The 16,904-nt window shown below is 38.0% G+C and overlaps 1 protein-coding gene across 9 annotated transcripts in view; it reads right to left on the reverse strand.

The window, feature by feature from the left end:
- The window catches only part of mef2d (myocyte enhancer factor 2d), a 121,920-nt gene extending 109,880 nt beyond the window's left edge, over positions 1–12,040 (reverse strand). For 2 of the 9 annotated variants that reach the window (XM_024267232.2, XM_024267227.2), the window contains exon 1: positions 11,806–12,039. The gene's annotated coding sequence lies outside the window, so the exon portion shown is untranslated. Of the gene's footprint in view, positions 1–11,805 lie in introns of all 9 variants that reach the window. The other 7 variants (XM_024267234.2, XM_024267233.2, XM_024267236.2 and 4 more) reach the window with 5 other exon arrangements.
- Positions 12,041–16,904: the final 4,864 nt, after the last annotated feature.

Consider the following 16,904-nt stretch of genomic DNA (forward strand, 5'->3'; position numbering starts at 1 on the left):
ATAAAAATAAAACACCCAAATTACCTTTAAAAGAATGCTAGCATAAACAGCTTTCCTCAGGATCAGTAGTTGTAACATAGTGTAGCCTGACATTTATGTTGAGTTTACAATATTTATCCTTTTAATCCTGCCTTTTTGCTAGAATGTATCAATTTTATTTTAAATATCAACTTTCTGCCATGAGATGGTGCGCACTTTGGGAAATGACAATGCTTCTTGATTCAGTCCTCTGTGTAACCCTTTTTTGTGTGATTGGTAAAACCATGTGATCAGTAACAGAGGCCCATTAGCCCGTTGCTAACTTGGACCTCTGACCTTTGTGTGGCTAAAGTCTATTAGGCAATACTGCTGTGTTTACATGGGCGGCAGCCGAGCTGTTAATAAATGATGCTATCCAACAGGACAGGGGGTTTTCTCCTCCCAGCAGAGTGAGTAATATTTGGGAGGACATAAAAATCTAAGGGTAAATGAGCAAGTCGTGTGTTGACAAGATTTCTTGACCTATAAGACACTCGAGTCGCCCATGCTCTTTTTACATCACATCCATTTATGTGTGGAGGTTGGCCTCTGCAGTGGAATACTCCTGCTTCTTGATTCACTTTAAATAATTGACATTGCATTTCTGAAATTTGACTGACTTTGTGATTAATGACTTGCATTAACGTCGGCAAAAACATATAAATAGGATTTTTTTTGATCAGGTTAATGTATAGTACTGTGCTTTAAAGTGCAAAATAGGAGGTAAAGTTGCAAATCATTCCATATAAGGTTTAAAATTAGCTTTTTAGCTGGCACAAATTCCCCAGAAAGTAGTCTGGTTGTGTGTAATCAGATGAGAAGCTTGTCCAACACAAACAGCAAAGAAGAAAAAAACTGGAGCAAAGCTTTTTTCTTTCTGCACAGGCTTACTAAATGGCTCAAAAATCACTCAAATTATCAAGCAGCCACTTTAACAAAATACACAAACATCTCTCTTAAAACTCATTGGTTGATCTTTATCACCTTTGGACTGAAGACTCCGCTCTGTGAGCTCTTTGCCTTAAACGCGGGTTAACCCCTAAACTAGCAGCTGATGATGGCTTCATTAAGAGCTTGCTTTAGTGCAGGCACTAGTTGTGTAGAAGTTAGGCAGTGTGTTTGCATCCACCTATTTATTATTCTTCACTTTGACCTCAAGGGTCAAACTAGAGAAGCCATAATTACAATTAAGTACAAATAGTTTGTAGAAGGAATAGAAATCTATTGGTATAAAGGTGTTTATAATTGAGCCAAAAGTTCCAGTTTTCTCAATTTGACACAATCCATAAGTATGGATTGTTGCAGTTCCACCATAAACCACTAGAAGCTGGTTGTAAATTGAGTAATTTCCATAGACTCCCATGTTAAATTGTCAAATTTTACACAAAAAAAAAAAACTATCAAGTTTCAAGAATATTTTGATGATTTATTTCGTATTAGGTTTAACTCTATTGGGGTTTAATTCATTTTTAAAATAATTTAATTTGTGCTCCAAGTTGAGCATCTTTAAGGGTGTGTATTTATCGATTGGCAGTATGTTGCACTCATTCAGGCTTTACTTTGCTCCACTCAATTATGGGAAGATTTGGAACATTCTTGAGGTAAACATAGGTCAATGTTTCACTTTAGGCTTCATTTTAGCCATAAAGATCCCAGTGGTAGAAAATCTGTTTATTTAATTATGTCTACGGCTGTACCAGCTGGCCATTAAACCTGATTGTTTTCTTTTTTATATTACCCTATTAATTACGCAACCATTAAAAAAGGTCAACAAAATGTCATCATACCTCAGAAAAATGTGCAACTTCATCTCTTTAGAAGCTGCTACAGACATCCATTAGGGCAGACTGGGACTCTTTGAACGTCTAGCAGAAGAAAAGCTTATCATCAGCTGGATTGACGCTTGAATTCAATGTTTTTTTTCTCTTCTCCAAGTGTTCCCAGCTGGTTTGAAAATAAAAGCTGGTAAAATTACAGCTGAGCTCAGAGTACATACGGTTCATCCAGTGCCAGAAATATCACAAAAAGGAAGAGATTGGCTCTCCCTGATTTCTTAAACTGCCAACAGCTCAGGTCTGTAGAGGGAAAAAAACTTCATGAAAAGCAAAGAATGTGTTTCAGTTTATTGGCTGAATAAAGCATTTCCAAGGAATAATTAAAACGGTTTCATTTTCAGGACCACCTGATAATTATGAAAAATGGTCCTCTGGAGAACACGTAATGGCACAAGCTGAACAAAGAAGGTCCATTTGAAAGGGCTTAAGAATAAAGAACTTTCTTTGAGGCAACAGTAAAAACTTGTTGGTGAAACAAAGCATGTTTTTTAAAATATTTAATTCGACATTATTTGAAAGCAATATAAAATGTTATAGTTCTTTAAGTAAAACAAAATAATTTTCTATCAAATAACTAAAGAATAAACAGTTTAAAGGCTTTTTTGTAGTAATTTCCCACTTTTTTATGAAAAATTGCATTTCTATATTTAAATTTTCATTACAGACCCACTTTGATGAAATGTTTTTTGTTTTTTGTAACATGTTCTTGTAGCATTTTCTTCATGATGGCGAACATATGTAAACAAAATACAGATTAAAATTGCATTTCTGCATGTTTCTCTATTCAAATCGCTGTTAATTAAGCAAACAAAAAATATCAATTTTAAAAAGATCATATTTTTTAGTAGAAAACACTGGGGGGGGGCTACACTCTATTTTGATGCATCCACTTTCAGACAAATACAATTGCAAGAGAAAGTATGTGAACCCTTTGGGAATACATCAATTCCTGTATTTTTATATCTCAATCTAAATCACAACAACGGGGAAAGACATTTCTGGCTTCACTGAAATAAATTTCTGTTTAAATGTTTTATTGAACACAATCATGTGACCAGTTCCAAAGGGTTTACATATTTTCTCCTGAAACTGTAGATTCATCCACTACATCTTCATTTTCCTCATTTGAGATTGCATCTGGCTCTAAACTGTACGACTGCACAGCTAAAATAGTGCCCGACATTTTTGTAACATGGGTAATGGTAAATTGCAGGTGTGAGGGGCTGTAAGCACGTGGGAGAGCATATATACAAAGACTTCCCAGTTATGGGTGATGGGAAGGGGGGCGGGGTCCCACAACTTGGAGGCAAATTTCTTAAGATTTTGGCTAAAAAAAAATGCATAATCATAATTAAAAGACCACTGCTTTTTAAAATAGATGAAAAGATGATCAAAGTGGGTATCTAACTATTCTTTCTACATCTCAACAAAAGATGCTTGGTTACTTTTTGAGAAAAACACAGAAGGTCAGTGCTACATATTCTGACAAGCTGTCAACGCCTCATGTCTTGGATTATCCAGTCACACCTGTAATTGGTGGAACACCTTCAACAACTTAGGAGCTGCAGCAGGAGGCAGCTTCCTCTGTTGTCTTTGAGAGAGCTTCTTCACCCACACACAGAAGGAAAGACAACGGCAATGAGATCACCTACCACTTCTCTCAGACAAGTTATATGAAAACTGAGCTACTTTGTTTGAGAGAAGAGATCACACATCACAGCAAACGCCTTTGAATTGCCAATGCAAGTGCTTTGAAAAGTAATAAAGCCAGTCTGAATAATGTGTACCCAGCGCTTCTTTCAATCACGGAAGAACAACAATAAGTTTGGATTTTTTTTTTTTTTTTGTATCTCAGCACTTCATTCTGTTAAGATACATCATAAGAAAGCTGTAACTAAAGTCAGTCTGGTCTCCCTTTGCCTCTATTCCTGGGGATGTGAAATTGAAAATGAATCAAACCCAAGAATGTAACACTGTGAACTTTTCCACTCTGGCTCAGGCAGCACCGGGAGACCCTGCCTGTGGTCACTAGGAAGACTTTCTTCGGCTACAGGCACAAAAGGGAAGACATTTTGAAATCACAGCAGGGGGAGAGCAGATTGTGAGGTGAGGCTGGCTGCTGCTGCTTCTCACATTAAGTGGCTGATGGTCTCCTCTTTGTGCAGAAACACCTTTGGCTTTAAGTTCCATTAACAGAGAAGAGCCGAGGACGTTTTTTTTTTTCCCTATCTCAGTGTGCTGGGGTAAAGTGTTGCCCTGCAATGATTGAATCATAGCCATAATAGCAGAAGGCAGAGGCCTGCTGTGAGACTGAGTTCTTCCTGTTCTCCTCGCGCAGCGTGGGAACAGCCGTTCGCTCGGCACATAAAAGAGGCCATGAAAGCAACACGAGCAAAGCAGGTAGTAATTGCTCCTTTCTGCTCCTTTTTCTTTCCATCTATTTAAAAAGTAGCACGGCTTGTTGTGTGAGGCTTTTGGTTTGACAGAAGTAAATGTGTTGCGCCCGTCTAACCTGGTGTACAAGAAATGTTTTTTTTTTCTGCCATCACGAGACAAAAACATGCTTCCACAGCAGGTGAATGCACAAAAAAAATCATATCCAGCACTACTGCTGTTCAGATAGCTGGAAAGGTAACGGGTAAAACAGTGAAGGTGGCAGACGTCTCCGCCTCCATGACACGGATGGGAAACAGATTGTCCCCTATAAAAGACTAAACTACTGACTTTCTCCTATTTCTGTAAAGCTTTGGTGCAGTAATTAAAGCCAGTCAACATTAAGGACAAACGGTAAGCTTTGCAAAATACAGTCACAATTTTAGTTTTAAAAAGCTAATTAAGGATTTAAATATATAAAAATGATAAAAAGTGTCTCAACAGCATCAACACAAGTTAACAGTAGCATTTTATAATGACCTAAGATGACATTTACTGTCAAATTGTGCTTCTTTTTTTAACACAGTTGGCACAAAAATAAAAAAAAAACATATTTTGTATCTCTTTCTCAAGTTAAAACAACTTGTAGGACTTTTCTAAAGTACTTGTTAGGTAAATTAAAATTAATGACGCACTCTGAGGAAAGCTGTGTTTTTAACAAGTTATTGTGGCATTTTTCTGACAAAAATTTCATTTGCGAGTAATTATTTGTCTGTTGTGAATCAGGAGCAGACAAAAAAATGTTAGAAAAAGAGCTCAATTGTGACGCTGAAAATACACTGAGTGGCCTCCATGCCCTGACCTCTCATCAACAAGAAAAGGAACGGGGGGCGGGGTTGCTCAGAGGTGCATTTCTAATGAACTCCTGTCACTCAGCAGAAACTATGTCTTAAAAAACAACACATTTAAAAAAATGATGGCTAAAAATTGCATAAATATAATCAAAAGACCACTGGTAATGCTTTTTTAACAGCTGACAAGAGTGAGTTTTTAAGAGTTTTCTCATAGCTAAGTATTCAAAGCAATTAAATTATTAGGTAATACAAGTTTAATTAGTTCTCACCCCCAAACATGTACATACAAGTATCTCCAGTCAATAAACTTTAACTAGTCTTAAACGTCATCATTTTTCTTTTTAATCTTGACATATAAAAGTCAAAGAGCACTGTATAATGAATGAGTAATGTCACCCAGCAGACACAAAAACAAAATGTGCTTTGCTCATTAAAAGACTTTCTGTGATAATTCTGCGAGTGTGAGCTGCTGCGGTTTGAAAAAAAAAACTTTTTAACAGCTGCTAGAAACTGGCAAGTCCCTCTCATTGTTATGGTTTACGTCACAGTAACTCGTTTCTGCTAATATTCACAGAAAAAGTGTTTTTGTCAAATTAAGTAAGAATAGTTATAATTTAGATGAGCTGTAAGCAGCAAAAAAGGATTTTTTTGCATTACCATAGAGTCAGACAAGTTTCAGAATGGAAAGAGGGCTGCTGCAGCCATGTAAGCTTTTCACAAACACACCAGTTCAGTACTGATGCCATGTTTAAACATGGAAAAAGCAGTTTCCTTTGAAAACAGCTGGGACTCAGCCTAAGAGAACACAATAGATCACATATGTAGTTATCAGACTGTGAGATCATCGCGAATGGATGGAGAAGACACATAACTCAGTCCTGCACCCTGCAAAAACTGACTATTACACATCAAAGGTTACAAGATAAACAGCTTAATAAGATGTCATGAATCAGTCTGAATTTTGAAAATATGGTACCAGATTTTTTAGAATTGTAGATTAACTGCATTTTAAAATAATAATAATAATAAAAGTAAAAACTACACCAGTAGGACTAAGAAATGGACCACAGATATTAGGGTGTATTCAGACTGGGCATATTTGGTCAGCTCACAGTAGACCAGAGTTCGATTTCCCCGATAACTGGAACAGGTTTTTAGTCTAAGAATACCCAAGCGAACCTTGGTTCGGTACCAGAAACCTGTCTCTGACCCATCTTTTGAGGTGGTCTCGGTTTGCTTCCAATCAGACTATACTTAGTTTCGCTCTGAAATACCTCAGTCTGAAAACGCTCCGTGCTCAGAGCGGAACAACTGGACCAAAACGGCCACTTTAGCCGGTCATTGGCAGACAAATGTGGATCAATGATGCAACAGCAAGTTATTAAAATTTGGTTGGCTTTGGTTCAAAACAGAAATCTCCAGTAGAATCCAGTCTGAATCCAGACCAATTGAAAAGTTCAGAACTCGATCAGGACCAAATTAAGCGGACTCTGTCCGGACCAACAGGCTTTTCCAGTCTGAATACACCCTTAGTTTAAAATAATATGAAGATCTTCCTCGGCATTGTGCATAAAGAGACTTGGGTGAACGTAGAGGATAAATCAGTAAAATAAGCAGTAAGCTCCTTATTAAAGAAAGAAAACAGTTAAAAAAAAAACAATGTATGATATCCATTAAAAAAAAGGAAAAAAAAAGTTTTGTAGTAAGATTTTACCTTTTGGCTCCTATTACACTTATTTGCCCCAAGTGGTTTGATTTGGAAGATTTTCATACCTTGTTCAATTTCCTGACTACCAGAGAAAAAAAAGTTCTGCATTTTTTTTAATCCACAAAAACTACAATTCCCACAGCCTAAACCCCATGGCATTGAAAAGTTCCAGATGTCCTCTAGATCCCATAAATGAGTAAAATCAGTAGTATGTAGTGGTTGGGGTATATTCAGGTTTAAAAACTCCAATAAAGTTTTGCTTTGCTTTTTTTGTTTTTCTGAGATTTTTCTGGGTGTCCTGGGTCCCTGGATAAAGTCTCATATGTCAGAGGAATGGGTGGACCAAAGGCCAAGTCTCCAGTATTATTATTTTCTATTTTTAGGAATTTTTTGTTGTTAAATTCCTAATTTAGAATCATGTTTTTAGGATCTTCTTATGTTTTTATTATCCATTTTGTTACATAAACCAAAATAAAAGAAAACTACTTTAATGTATCATGTGCTGTCAAATTTGTATCTATTTTTTATGATAAATACTTTTTATTGGGTATATTATATCAGGTCAAATTACCCAGCCAAAGTGATGGTATAATTTTTTATAACAAAATTGTTCTAGGGTTAAAGAGTTCACGCACTGAAGTACGACTTCAGCTTCAACTCATTTGTGTGACTACACCAAATAAACTTTTAATACTTTTTTTTAAATTCATCCAAGGATGTTAAAAGTGTTCTCATAAAAATAGAAGCAAGACAATACAAGTTTTGACATAATTTCAATAAACAAGCACTATTATTTGAACCCATAAAGACCCAAATCAAATTTTCCATAAAATTAAAATTATATGGAAAATACTACAAACCCAGCTGATCACAGAAACAAATTGAGATATTTTTCTCTTACACTGATGTAACGATGAGGTTTTTGCTAAGCCAAAGGAAAATGAATAAAAATATATATTTAAAAGAATTGTAAAAAAAAATGTTATTTTAAGATATTCGTTAACAATGTATATTTTTTTAGATTTTTATGAGCAAATGATTAAGTAAAGAAAATAACAATAGCTGCAACTTCAGACATAAGCCTAATTTCAGCTGTAAAAAACCTTATTCACATGCACCGGTACGGAGGGTTGAGCCGTCCAGGTATTTCATTTTTAAAAAATGGAAAAGCCATACAACCTGCCAGTGTCTCACCTACTTCACCCTTACTCACCCTTGCATGTTAAGCATTTCCGACAACGCGACCCATCGCCCGCAACATGCCCGTAGAAAAAATGAGCATGAATATTTTCTCTCTCCAGGCTCATTGAGCAGTCTACGACCTTGATACTTCCTGTCGGCCACCTGCACAGGTATGCGTATTTTTCACCCAAAAACAGCCCATATTTACCCATACAGGCAGTTGTGACTAAGGTCTTAATCACTGCCAGTTCCAAAGACTTCAAAAGTAATTATGACTTCTTGAGAATGAATTCAGAAGACCGGGAGGATGTGCATTTAGACACGGCCATTCACTGACTGCCCCTTTTGATTTCATATATCTTGAGAGGAGAAGAAAAAACTGTATTTTGACAGAAACCGCTGAGCTTCTGGACTGCTCCTTCACCAGATATTTGACAAATTTAATTGGAAGATTGTTTTCACGAGGAAAAAAATGTCTCCTCTAGTTTCACGCAGCATTGAGCCTCCTCTGTCAATGAAGGCAGGCTGCAGCTTCGCCTGCGGTCACGGTTCTCAGGGACACAAAAGCCCATTACTTGAGCTGAGCCCATAAGTTATCTGGAGCTTAAGCCTCCTTTCATTGAACAAGTCCAGCTACAATACTTTGTTCAATATTTGGATTCTGATACTGTGTAAGTACAAACATGAAACAGAGAGTGCTCCAGAGATTTCTGTTCCATGAATGTAATTTAAAGACAGGTGTCAGATTGCAAACCTAAGTGCAGGATAAGCTTTTCTGCTAACCTCCCGACATGAGCGGAGCAGCGGAATCTGAGGGAGACGATGATCGTGATGTCTATTGATAATGCCAGGTTTGGGTCAATACACAGGAGCGTCTGCACAGCCGCGTCTCGCATGGAAAGAAAAGAGGAGATAAGCTTTGGTATCTTGACAATGTCAGAAACAGCAGAGCTGGTTTAAATCAGCCAAACTCCAGATAACGCTCACACCTCAAAGGACAAAAGGAAGGCCTTAGAGTGGCTGACTTAAACCCAACGTTTCCTGCCTCCTGGGTATCAGTTCTCCATTTATGCCGTCATGTGAAAAAGTTCAGGAATGACTTGCAACACATTCCTGAGAGAGGCCTCTGGTCACTGCCTGAATCTAGCACCCCCTGCAGGTTTGTCCATGTTTGGTGGGATCTCATATCACTTTAAAAAATGGGAAAAGCCAGAACAAGACCAAAGTAAAGCATAGAGCATTCGAGACTCTGGATTAAATTCAGGATCAACTTATCACAGACAAATATTTTATTTATCTCAACATAAAAATGTTCCCTTGCCTAGATCCACAAGCACATAAGTTTTTAATCTATATTTCTTGCAAGTATAATTTAATGCGGCTGGAACTGAGAAATTTAGCTTCAGCCTTGCAGGACAGTTGACAATAAGGTCAAACACAAGTGGTAAATGGTGTGAGGCCCCCCAACTGTGATGACCTACAAAAATCAATTCACTATTCAGACTGGACACATTTTGTTCGCTTAAAGTGGACCAGAGTTCGTTTCCCCTGATAATCTAGAAAAAAATTTCCGTCTGAATACACCCAATCAGACCCTGGTCCAGGACCAAGAACCACTCTTGGATCCATCTTTCGAAGTGGTCTCTGTTCGTTTTCCAGTCTTAATAGACTCAGAGCGGAACAACTGGACCAAAGCAGCCACAGTAGCCAGTCTTTACACTATGTACACAGAGAATGAAGCAAGTGATGAACTGCAGAAAAACATGGAACAACAATGAGACACAGCGAATCTTTGGAAGTTGATCGGATGAATGCAGGCTCATTAAAACAAATTTTAACATGATACAAACTGCTTCTCACACCGTTTTCACCACAATCCATATGTCATAAACACTTATCAGCGTGGCTTCTTACCCATCCCATTCTCAGTATCTGCCATGCAACATGCCTCATCTGTACTAAAGTAGCAAAAGTAAGTGTTGTACCTGACTTTGGATCCAGACGTTCAAAACTGGTCAGTGAATTATGAAGTATGAATAAGTGAACTATCCTGACAAGGATTGTTAATGGACTTCCTTTATCCTTTTTCTCATTGCTTTGCCCCGACCTTGTAATTCTTGGCCAATGACTGAAGAGATATTAAGTCACATGGTTTTGTTTACAAGATTTAGCTTAAAACAGAAATGTCTGCTTGACACAAAGTTCAGGGCTCAATCCTGACCAAATTAAGTGTTTGAGGTAACAGATAAAAACCCAACTAGGGTGTTCTATCTGTTGACTGTATATAGAGGACTGGGCTGACTCCTCCCCCTCACATTCCAAATAGGAAGTACCTGCTGGCTCCAAGAAGCCAAGCTGCTATTGACTTCAATTGAGAAATAAACAGCCATTACTCAGTCATTATAATTGTCAGAATAATCATTCTTTCTCTGATAACTTTTAACATCTTCTTGCTATCCTATCTTTTTCATTATATTTTTTCTTAATCACAAGTTACTTAAGTGATAAACTGACTAATCAGATGCTTTAGTAAGAGAATCCACATCGAATGTTTGATTAAAGGATTTTCCCGAGCCCACTTTCATTGGAAGGGGTGTGGACTATGAACAAGTTCCCTCCTGATTGGTGACAACAGTTGCCATAGAAACACTGACTCTGACCAATCACTGTGGTCTGGCTCCAACATGCCGGCATCCATATCGAGGGAAAAGGGGCGACTAAATTGACTTAACTTCGCTTCAGATGGAAGTTTGGCATGTTCTAAGGGTGACATCACTTTTGCTTAGTCCAGTACTCTTTATACAGTGGATGGCTCTACCCTAATAGCTGGGGGTGGGGGGTCATCAGATATGACTTTCCTTTTGGAAACATAGACTTAACCAGCTCCAACTCTCAGTGTTGCAGCATTGAATAATGATGTAATTTATAACTGTTCTTCAAGCCTCCAGACATGCCAGATGCCTCTCCAGAGGCAAACATCCTCATTGTCTCCTGGTCACCCGATCCCTTCACCTGTCTGTACCTGAGGTGCTGTGGAGGAGAAACGAGGGCAGAGAGGACCACAGAAAAACCTGGACGGGAGCTTTAGAGATGTCATCATTACACAGCCTGCTTCCACGAGTGAAATGGTTTCCGGGTTTGAGGAGGAAATTAGAAGTTTGATGGCACTCTTTTCCCGGGAGAGAAGCAATTACGCACGGCAATGAGAGCACAATTGCTGGAAATGGGCTCACGAGAGAGACGGAATCATTCAACAGACACAATAGCTTCAAGGATATGAAGAAAAGCATGCAATGTGTTGCAGATGAAGGATCTCACACAGCTTTTCTGAGGTGACACCTTTCTCCTTGTTTGTCCCACCCCACCTGTCATTTCACGCTAATTGATGGCGCCATAAAAGTTGCTAATAAAGTCCGCGTGCTGCTTTTCAGCATCAAGTCAAATAAAAATAAAGAAGAATCACGTCAGAAGCTAGACGGCAGCTTTTAAAGAATTGCCCCTGACAGCTTCTATTGGAGTGTTCCGCACAGAACACGGGATGTTCTGGATTTGCAGGACGGAAAGGTGCAAACCAACAGTGGGGAGGGGGGGTGTTTGTGGCACTAAAATCAACTTAGGAAAGTGCACGAAGCCCCGTCTTCCTGCTCTTTAAAACTGGTTAAGCTTTCCCAAGCGGAGACGGAGCACAGCCTTCTCAGAGTTACCGGAACCACGGCGGTACAAACTACGAGACACAAAAAAGTCCCGATGTATCCCAACACAGATGTCCGCAAGAAAAAAAAGCGGAAAAAACAAGGTGAACTGCGGACTCAAGCTGTATTAAGGAGAGACTTACCCGAGCTCTGTATCCACATCTGTTTGACAGCACCGGGGCTTGAAACGTCACACTTTCTCGCATTCACAACGTGGAAAATAATTTCACGAAGACCTGATGTTATTCTCCACCTACCGCGGTAGCCGCCAATAAAAATAATTCTTGCTACTTGATGTACAATGTAACTATTTAGTTATGGCAAATGGTGCCTAATCTTTCCTGAGTGGCATTGCTTTTTTGACTGACAGCCGAGCAGCCAATCAGCGCCGTCCGTCCGCGCGGCTTCAACCAATCAGATCACCATTGTAGAGTTGGTGGAAGGTGAGCTGAGAAGTAGGAAGGGCCGTTGGCGACATCATGTGTTAATAGTTTATATCCCTCCGCCTATCATGTTTTGGAAGCAAAGACTTTCGCCGCTTCTTCTTTTTCTATTAAAATGTAACCATTAAATGGAAATACATATTTGGCATTTGATTATAGTGTATTACCGCATACTTTAAAGGTGTCCAAAATTTTGAAATATCAAAAATACGTAAATATTTCAAGTTATTTTGGTGGAATATTTAAAAATTAACTAAGAACGTTTTATTTTGAAAAGTTTAGCTATACGTCGTGTGTATTTAGAAGACGAATTTGCTACTACACGGTAAAATGCTTTCACTTTGATTCCAGCTCTAAACCTGAAATTTTAGATGTTGGTGTTTCTTTATGTTAACTCTAGTTTAATGTAAATATAAACATCTGGCAAATAAATATGATTTAATGACTCCGAAAAGAAACCGGATGTTAAGGGGTGGGAAATCTCCGCTGCCCTAATTTACCAGTCCACGGCGGAGGAACACTGTGTTTACAGTGAGTGCGTGTGTGAGTGTTGGGGGCGGGGGGTTAAAGAGTGACGTTCTGCGCATGGGACAGTCGGCGAGCGAAAACACCTGTGCAGAAATATGCGCGGCGCGAGCTCCACTGCTTTTGCTGACGGCAGCGCGCAGACCGCGCGGGGAACAGACTCTGAAGCGCAGCACTTGGCCTATTTCCATTTTTTATGGAATGTGCGTTTGTCTGCGTCATGCTACGTCAAGAAGAGAGAGTGGCTCCAGATTTAAAGTAATAAGACTCCACCATGAAATTAGATTTTTTTTTTCCCGTTGATTTCACAGGAACATAAATGTATTGAATAACTCCAGATGTAAACGTGCCAGGTAATACTTTCCAAGAAAGCAAATCAATGTAGGACATTCAAATCAAATAAACATAAACATATTAATAAACACACAAAACCCAAATTTAACCAACAGCATTTACAAGAATAAAAAAAACAAACAATTCCAGGATTCTACTTTATTGAGAGTGGTAAACCTTTAAAGTAGTCCCTAAAAGTCTTCAGTGGCGGATTTAGATGTTTGGGGGCCCCAGGCGAACAATAAGATGGGGCCCTCTGCAGTGGTTGTAGTATTTATTTCTTTTTAAAATCCATACCGAGGAACATAAGAGGAATAATGATAGTAATATTTTTGTTTAATAGTGGACAGTGCAATTAAAACAAAAAAAAAAACACGATTAAACAGTTAAAGATCCATAAAAGCTAAATTGTGTTCAGGTTTTTGTTGCACATTTTGGAAAATGTTACCATGCCTATTTTGCTAATTCATTTTCATTTGCAAAACAAAAGCAAAATTCGGAAACAAACTCTTAACAACAAAGTGAAATGTCATGATGAATGGATGCATTCTCATAAAAGCTTTAATCAAAATATCAATTTTTTTTTGACTGACAGATCATTTTCAAGGCATTTTGCATTTAAATTGTAATATATGTTTGAAACTGTCAAATACTAGAAGCTGGAAACATGTGTAGCTTTGAAATATTTTCAAATAAAACATTTTACTTCTTAACCTTGTAACTGTATCTTAATTCTGGTTAGATCTTCAAATTAAAAATCAGTATCAAATTAATGGAAAAATAACTAATTGATGATTTCAATGCACAATTCAATTTTTTTTCATAGTTGAAATGTTTTAGAGAAATATAAGAAGTAGCAACTTGCTTGTTCACCTTTCGGAATATCCTGTCATGGGTCACCACAGCAAACAAGTTTTATAGGTGCTGCAAGCTGTAGTTCAGTAAAATGAAAACAATTTTTAATTTTTACACCTGTGCAGTTGTAAAACAATGTCAGAAAAATTCTGTCAAGGTTTCCTCTAAGCTCTGTGCAACTGAATCTATGATAGTAGCCCCCACCAAACATAAAAATGTGTGAAGCAGCAGCTTCAGCTGTTCAGAGACTTCAGTCGGACCTGACCTGAGGTCAAACCTGAGGGACAACTTCCCTTCTACACATGAATGTGTTGCATGTGGGAAATGTTTACCAACAAGAATCACAACACACCGGAGTGCAAGAAATACAGTAAATTTGAAAACAGCCAGACACCCTGTCTGTCTAAATTATTGACTGTAAATGAGAATTGGACTGGGTAACTAAAATCCCATACACTTCTTTTGATGAAAAAAACAGCCATTACTTAGTCATTTTTTCTCAAATAACAATTCTTGCTCTTCTACCTTTTTTAAAAACGTTCTTGCTAATCATATTTTTTCATGATATTTTGTCTGTAGAGCATGTAATTTAAGGTATAAACTGACCAATCAGATGCCAATAAAAGTCTCACATTCAACGTTTGAAGTGTTTGATTGAAAGATAGTCCTTATAGCCTCTTTCATGGGGTGGGGGTGGGGACTTCCAACAAGCTCACTCCTGATTGGCAAGAAAAATGTTGACTTAGATTGATTCAGACCTATCACTGCTTACTGACAATGTCTGGTTCCAACATGGCGGTGTAAAAAAATGACAACTGGATTGACTTAATTTTGTTGGAGCTGGACGTTTCTTATTTTCAGTCCAGCCCTCATAAACAGCCAATGTTCCAAACCCATTTCACAACATGGATCTAAATGTGAATTTCCTTGCTTAATAAATGCAGTCCGTTAAGACTGAATCCATCTAAGAAAAGCAGAGCAAAACAAACAGTTACACATTTTTTTCTAAAATCAGGTTGTTGTGTTTCTGAAAACATTGCAAGTCTCAACCAACTTTCTGATAAAGCAGAAAACCCAAACTAACCCACATTGATAGATTAACTAGCAGCAGCAGCAGCAGTAGTAGTAGTAGTAATGACAACAGCTCACACTCACACACACAGAGTGAGGGAGCAACAGAGAGAGAGATTACACTGTGTTTCCTGCTTCACATAAGAAGATTATGCGATAGAGTTTTTCGTTGGAGAATTGCAGCAGTCAGATGGACGTCCTGCTGTTCCCCTCTCACTGCTGGGTTGTCAAAGGGTCAGCCACTCGACCGGAGGTCAGGAAAACTACCACATGGAAGATGGTGCCAAACAACTTGAGCAGGTCACAGTTTAGTGGAAACAAAACACTTTTCTGAACACACACGTGTCACTTTTAAGCTTTCTGAGTGTGCTATTAACAACACACATACAGACAACATAAATTCCGACTTTTGACTCAAAACTGTTTCAAATGCTTGTATAAATGTAAATATATTTATAAAAAGATTTTTAAAAATTCTTTCATCCATGTCAACAACTGCTGTTTGGCGCCCCCTGTTGAAGCTAAAGAGATCCACTGGGCAACAACTTCATAGAAATGAATGAAATGATCTCAAGAGAGAAATCACAATCTAAGATTATTAAGATCAAAACCGAACATGGCATTTGTTGAGCTTTCAAAGATTTGGTAATACAAATGCAATGCAGTCATGTTCACATCCTAATGAGCCTGTTTCAGAACATACTTTTATGCATTTAAAACACAAACATCTTCTTTCTCACAGGTTCACTTTGGTTCTGTGGTGCCCATCATGACGTGCATCAACTAATACTGGTTTTGCCTAATATTGAGATCCATTTATTTTGACCCAATTCTTCACACAGACCAGCCTGTTGATGCTACTAACAGCATTCATTCCCATTTATATCTTAAATAAACTTTAAGAGATGCTAAAAACACAAAGACACAAGCATGGTATTGTAAAAATCCAGCTCAAACATCAGAAAAAGGTTTTTAGTAATGAGCTATTTCATACAATCATCATGCGGAGAGCCGTGTTGGAAAATGGAAACACCAGGCCCTGTCTCTCAGATCTACAACCCTATTCGGCATATAGATGGGAATACAATCAGAAACCTGAGATTTTATTGGTGTTTTACTGCTGGTTGACACTTTTCTCAGAGAAAGTGTGAGTTGAAGCTCAAATGTGGAAAAAGTTTAGTTTAGAGTTTCAGTCCATTATTTTATTTGTGTTTTCAAACAGATGTAGTCTTCAATTAAGGTAAACACTTATAACTACGGGCAGTTAATTGACTTAATCAATTAATCCATTTATATGCCTTCTATCCAACCAGATCAATCAGTCTGAGGCGAGTTGTTCGAATCGAACTTCACCTGGATTGTACCGTACCCAAGTATTTATCTCTGAGCCACACTGGTTACATTTTTGACTAAAGGTGTCCTGGATCAAAATTAGGTTAGTGAATCGGATCGTTCAAATGAACCAATATCAATTATGAATCCTATCAGCAACCACAAATTGTGATATGAATTGAATCATTGCTATAATGAATCATTACATCCCTACTTATAACAGTATTCTTATCATAAAGTTAAAAAAGTAGCTGTTTTTCATTATCACTAACAACTTTTATCCGGTTATTGACTTTTCTTGCATGCATTCTTATTGAATAGTGTCAGATTTTCAGGTATTTCCCACTCCCCATCTGTGTGTTTACGTGCACGTGTGTGTGAATCAAGGGTGGAACACATCTCACAGCTCTGAAAAACACAAAATGGAATGTAAACACTTCTGATTCCGTTTAGCCTCCACTTTCCCTAATGAGTCCATTTGTCTCAAACTCAAAGTCTAAGTTTATTTGTTTAGCACCTTTTATTCCTTCAAAACCGAAAGCGCCTTACAAATAAAACTATTAAAAATAAACTCAAAATAAATAAATGAGTACTTAAGTAAATAAATGAAACAGGATATTTACACATAGCCCCAGCCCTCCCTCCCCGGTCATCACTGCAGCGCCCGCCCAACTACAGGGGTC

Source organism: Oryzias melastigma, linkage group LG16 (genome assembly GCF_002922805.2).
Source record: "Oryzias melastigma strain HK-1 linkage group LG16, ASM292280v2, whole genome shotgun sequence".
Taxonomy (NCBI): Eukaryota; Metazoa; Chordata; class Actinopteri; order Beloniformes; family Adrianichthyidae; genus Oryzias; species Oryzias melastigma.